The sequence below is a fragment of the Nannospalax galili genome, unplaced genomic scaffold, assembly GCF_000622305.1.
Source record: "Nannospalax galili isolate Female #2095 unplaced genomic scaffold, S.galili_v1.0 scaffold633, whole genome shotgun sequence".
In the NCBI taxonomy this organism is placed as follows: domain Eukaryota; kingdom Metazoa; phylum Chordata; class Mammalia; order Rodentia; family Spalacidae; genus Nannospalax; species Nannospalax galili.
Window position 1 is genome coordinate 2884871 of NW_008336075.1, and position 5935 is coordinate 2890805.

Consider the following 5935-nt stretch of genomic DNA (forward strand, 5'->3'; position numbering starts at 1 on the left):
TACATCCTCAGCCTCTTTTGTGGAAAGATGTATAAGGCATTGAAGAATAACTTTTTGTTTGGAGGAATTGCTTAAATACTAAAGAAATGAAAAGTAGACATAAGCCTTCTCCTTATGAACTGGGATTTTGCACCATTGTTTCTCCCCCTGCTTCTATCAAAATAATAGTAAATATCATTTTTAACTGAAATATCAAAAAATTGCTGGATATGAAGGCAATACTGATTTCTGGGACTATTTTCACATATAGGAGAGTCTCTTATAAGACAGCAGATGTCTTTTCCATTTTAGGAACCTGAAAATAGTGGGATGTGCATTTACGTGTATGTGATTTTGTGTGTGTTTTCACACTGCCAGTCTTAAATGTTCGTTTCCTTGGCTGTAAAAATGGAAGAGGTAATGAGTTCTTCATTGTTCACTAATTGTGTACTTAGGAGAAATCTCAGGCAGCAACTGTAAATTGCTGCTTTACTCCAATGTTTGGGTATTCTTTCGTGCAAATAATCACAGATACATCTGTTCTCACATAAAGCAAACAACTACTTCTATGAAAATAAACAGATGCGATGAGCATTAAAAAAATCATTGTGGTGAGTTGCATTGATTAGGATTGGGTAGATTCTGCTGCTGATAAAACAGACCTTTCCAACCCCTATATCTGTATCAGCATACCCACATAACTGCACTGATAAAAGGCAAGTGGGAAAGCCTTTGCCAATGCTGCCTACACAAATCATTTTCTCCAGTAGCTCCTTCTTCCTCTCTCTCTCTCCCTCCATTCTCCCTCCTCCATTCTCTCTCTCTCTCTCTCTCTCTCTCTCTCTCTCTCTCCTCCCCCCCCCCCCCCCTCTCTCTCTCTCTCTCTCTCTCTCTCTCTCTCTCTCTCTCTCTCTCTCTCTGTTTAAAAATAGTTTAGGGAAGCCAGGCCCATGGTGGCACACGCCTTTAATCCCAGGACTTGGGAGGCAGAGGCAGGTGGATCTCTGTGAGTTTGAAGCCAGCCTCTACAGAGCAAGTTCCAGGCAGCTGGAGCTACAAAACAAAACAAAACAAAACAAAACAACAGCTTAGGGAATGTGACACAGTAACTGTCAACCAGACGATGCTGTAAATAACTTCCAATGTACATTTACTCACAAAAATGTCACAAGAAAAAGGAAGGAAGAGGAGGGGAAGGGAGTGGAGGGAGAAGGGGAGGGGAAGGGAGCAGGGAGGGAAAGGGGAGGGAAGGAGGAGAGGAGGCATTAGAAAGGTGGCTCAGTGGTTAAGAGCTTATGCTGCTCCTGCAGAAGACCTGAATTTGGTTCCCAGCACTCGTGTCCTACAGGATCACAGCCACCTGTAACCCCAGACACAGGAGATTCAATGCCAGTTTCTGGCTTCTGCAGGGAACCTGAGCTCACATGCATATATCCATAAACAGACACATACACATACACATATACATAATAAATATAAAATAAATCTTTAAAAACATTTTAAAAAGAAAAGAAAAGAAAGAAAGAAAAGAAAAAAATGGACAAAATCTCTTTTGGAAGACAGAAGTTTAAGCAACTAAACACTGAACCAAAGAAAAGCAATTTTAAAGTACTACAGAACTGTGATGGTATTTATTTTCTCATGCTATCCCTGCCCCTCTCTCCTTTTAATAAGGACTAGAATGCCTAAACAGAGGATCAATTACCTGATGCTGATATCAGGCTTAGGATCCCATGGCTAAACAGGTCACATACCATGGGGAAAACCTACTACTACTATTCAGCTAAGTGTTCACAGCATTAAACCAACTTATAATGACATTATTATACCCAAAGATTAATGCATCTCTCAGCAGGTCTCGCCAGAGAAGCTTCCTTATGCAGTAGATAGTGTTTAACACAGAGACTCTCAACTGTTCAACATTCAGAGAATAAGAAAGAGATTGCTTAGGAATCATTGCAGAAGAGGCATCTGAAAGATTCCAAGAGCCGGAGGTGGTAGGAGAGCACAAGGAAACAGTTTTCCAGGCAGCTGGGCAGATCCTTATCTGAACTCACAGTAACGATGATAGAATACATAAGACTCAAATGAGAAAAATTCCCAGCTTAGAAATGGAGAAAAGAGGAAAAAGCACTAACCTAGCTGAGGAACTATTTGTAACTGATAGCTGCTAGGAGAGGGAGAGTCAGTTTTCCCTAAGGGTGTGGTGCTGGGTAAGTTAACCAGGATCCAGTGAATGGTCTCGTATCACAAGGTATTTATGGACACAAATTTGATGTGATAGGCCTTAAAAATACGTATGTTATACATGAAATCAGGCAGTAGGTAGGAAGGGGGACAGACAATTGGTTAAATTTGATTAAAACACACTGTATAAACTTCTCAAAAATTCAAAAATAAAAATCAGGAAACTTGAATAATATTATAAACTAGCTATAAACAGCAGACATAAATAGAACTTTCCACCCAGTAGGTAGAGAAAACACAGTCCAACGAAGGAAACATATATCAATTGTTAAACCACCAAAATTTTTAATAACCGATAAAATAATATAAAATACCCACTTCCAACATGATGAAATGAATGAATAATTGAAGAAAAACTGAAAATTTCACAAATGTATAGACTGCAAAGAGTGCACATGTAATCACAATAGAAATCAAGGAAAAGGACATTGAAGAAATTAGAAAACTACTTAAAAAGAAACGAAAAGAGTAGAACACAGATTCAGGGAAGGTCGTCCTCTGAAGAAAAAGTTTTAATGAGCTTGAAAGGGCAAATAATACTAGAAGTTATTATTTAAAGAGATGAATTAGAAGAGAAAACAGGTTTAAGAATCAACAAATTTAAAGTTGTAGGAAAATATCAAGAAAAATAATATACCAGCAAATGATCATTTGTTCTAGTTTGTTTTCAACTGCTGTGATGAAAAACTCTGACTAATACCTACTTGGGGAGGAAAGGGTTTATTTAACTTATATCTGCAGGGTCACAGTTCATCACTAAGGGAGCCCAAGGTAAGAGCTCAGGGCAGGAACCTAGAGGCAGGAGTTGGAGCACAGGCCATGGAGGAACACTGCTTACTGACTTGCTCCCCTGGCCCATGCTCAACCTGCTTTCTTATACAATACAGGCCCACCTGCCCAGAGGTGACACTGCCCACAATGGGCTGGGCCCTCCCACATCACTCAACAATCAAGAAAATGCCCCACAGACATAGCCATAGACCAGCCCAATGGAGGAAATTCCCCAATTGAGGCTCCTTCTACCCAGATGTGTCAAGTTGACAACTAAAGCTATCCAGCACAGCATTCTAGAAAGTAAAATCCCTAGAAATACCCATGCATTACCAAAAATCACTTAAGGAAAACAGAAAAAAAATCTTAATATACCTATAAGAAATAAGAAATTATAAATAAAATTGACTCAGAAAAATAAAATTAAATCCTTCAAATAGAGAATTTTCCAAGTGAAAGAGCTTCTTATATGAGTTTTATCAGAGTTTTTTAAAAAAATTAACATCAATCTTTCTTTAAAGTTTTAGTAATAGAAAAAAGAAGAAAAACAAAGAATACTTCCTAACTCATTCTTTGTATTCTTTCTGCTTTTTTACAAAAAGAAGAGTCTCCCTGTAGCCCCAGCTGGCCTGGAACTCACTATGTAAACCAGCCTGATCTTGATCTTACAGAGACCCACCTTCCTCTACCTCCCCAGTGCTAGGATTAAAGGTTTATGCCACCATGCCCAGACTGTTGTCTTTCTTCTGACCTTGATATGGGTACTATATGACAGAAAACTTTCAAAAGTCAATTGCAGAGGTTAAAACTGCAACAAATCATAATAGAGCTAATAGAAAGGCAAATGAGAAAAATCAAACTTCAGGTGTAGAATGCATAGTAGACACACACTGTGCTTCCATATGAGAAAATCAATTAATACAATAGATAATATTAATCAAAGAAAAAATACAATCATTGTAACAGAGGCAAAGATACCATCATATAAAAGTCAGAATTTTTCAGGATAAAAATTTAAAGACCAGATCATTCAGGCAGTTCGTGACCAGAGGGAGGAGTATTTGAGTGTGTCCTGCCCTTGGTGAATTGTAGATACCTATGGTGGGGGGTCTTTACCCCCGGTGCCGTAGCTGGTGGTATCTTTCAAGCCATCAAAGGTTTTCAGAATTCTCCAGTGGGAGCAAACCACAGACCATGAGGGAATGTGACAGCTATTAAAACCAGGGCTCCATTTGGGAGATAGCTTTGCAGTTTAGGGAGGATGTTTTGGGTGACTGCCTCTAGTAGGGTTCAAGTAAGAGGAAAAGATCCCTGGAAGTCTATCATGAGTGGAGCCTTGACAAAAGTCATCCTGGCAACAAGAAATAAACCAATGGCCATGGTTGGGTCAGCTGAGATGGATGGCATTCTCCTAGCTTTAGCTGAAGGGTCTGGTATCTTGTTGACAAGATTTGCCTTTGCAGTTTGCCCATGGCCCTCACTCTGCCTTCAAGCCTGTTACCATCCTGGCCTTTCAGAGATTACTGAAAATACCAGGAGGAATTCTTTCCACGGGTTTTTCTACCTGGGTGTGCGGCAGTTCATAAGAATTTTAGTTCGTCATGCAGCAAAGAGCAATGAACACAAAAGGTCACGACTGACCAATGTGTAGAGAAAAAGACAGCGGAGTGTGGTTCACTAGACAGGACTCCTTTGTTAAACTTCACCCTCCAGGGCTCAGGGGCCATTGCAGGGGGGGGGGGTGGAAGGATTGTAAGAGCCAGGGGAGGTGGTATATGACCATAAGGAAACAGAGTCTTACATGTTCCTGGGATCTTGATGGTATGAACCTGAAGCAATGGTGAAGGCATGTATGGAACTCATGCAAACTCAGTCAAACAGGAAAGTGTAGAACTAGGGAAACGGGCAGGAGGCCACAAATTTGGTCATGAACTGTTGGCAACTGGTTACTACTGATTGAGGGAGAGTTGATATTCTTTTTAAAGGAGTGATGCTAGATGGGCTAGGCAGGATCCAGTGGATGAACTCACACCAGGGACATCTAGGTACACAAATCTGACTCTATAGGCCTTAACATATATGATAAAATGCATGAAGTCATGTGGATGGGATATGGGGGCAGTACAGACAGGGAAGGGGGATCTAAATATGATTAAGGTGTATTATCTGAAAAACAAAGAAATTCAATAAAAATATTTTTTTAAAAAAGAAGAGTTTCATAAGATCACATTATAATCTACTTAAAACTGTGGGTGGACAACTGTGGTCAAATAGACCATGAAGAAAAATTTAACCCTGTTTTCTAATTAAATGGAACATAGAGGGGGGAAAAGGGTACTGTATTTATTCATACTTGAATTACATTTGTGATCAAAACAAATGTCTACTATCATTTAAAGAACATGTAAATTCTTAGAAAATAAAGGACCAAAGGGCAAGTAACAGTGAAAGATGATCATCATTCTCTCAGGGACTTCTCTGTCTGCTTTTTGTGTACAGTTATTCAGACAGTAAAAAGCTCCTGGGGCTCAAACTTCCTTTTAGTGTAGAGTTTTACTTTTCATACTGAGCGTACTTCAGACAATACATGCTTTATATACCAACCCCCTTTTCGTATGAACTATATATGAGGAGAATTATGCAATCAGCACAAATCATTTCACAAGAAAAGAATTTACGGATAGAAAGATTTGCCAAAATGTTCATCCTTTGCTTTGAAAGCAAAATGCTGTTTTGGTTTTGCAGATGCTAAGTATAAAGCTCTTTTACTTAAAAAGTTTTAAACCAGGAATGAAAGGAAGCTGTATCAACATTATGTAGTTCATCTCTATAAAAGCTACAGCTCATAGTCTCAACAGCAAAAGACTGAGATATTTCCAATTAGGAACAGGAGAAGGATACTGTCTTCACAACTAGTACTCATTATTAACATAGAAGT

General features: G+C 39.1%; 1 pseudogene; it reads left to right on the top strand.

The window, feature by feature from the left end:
- Window positions 1-4617, top strand: part of LOC115069980 — a 12300-nt pseudogene extending 7683 nt beyond the window's left edge.
- The last annotated feature ends 1318 nt before the right edge of the window (window positions 4618-5935 follow it).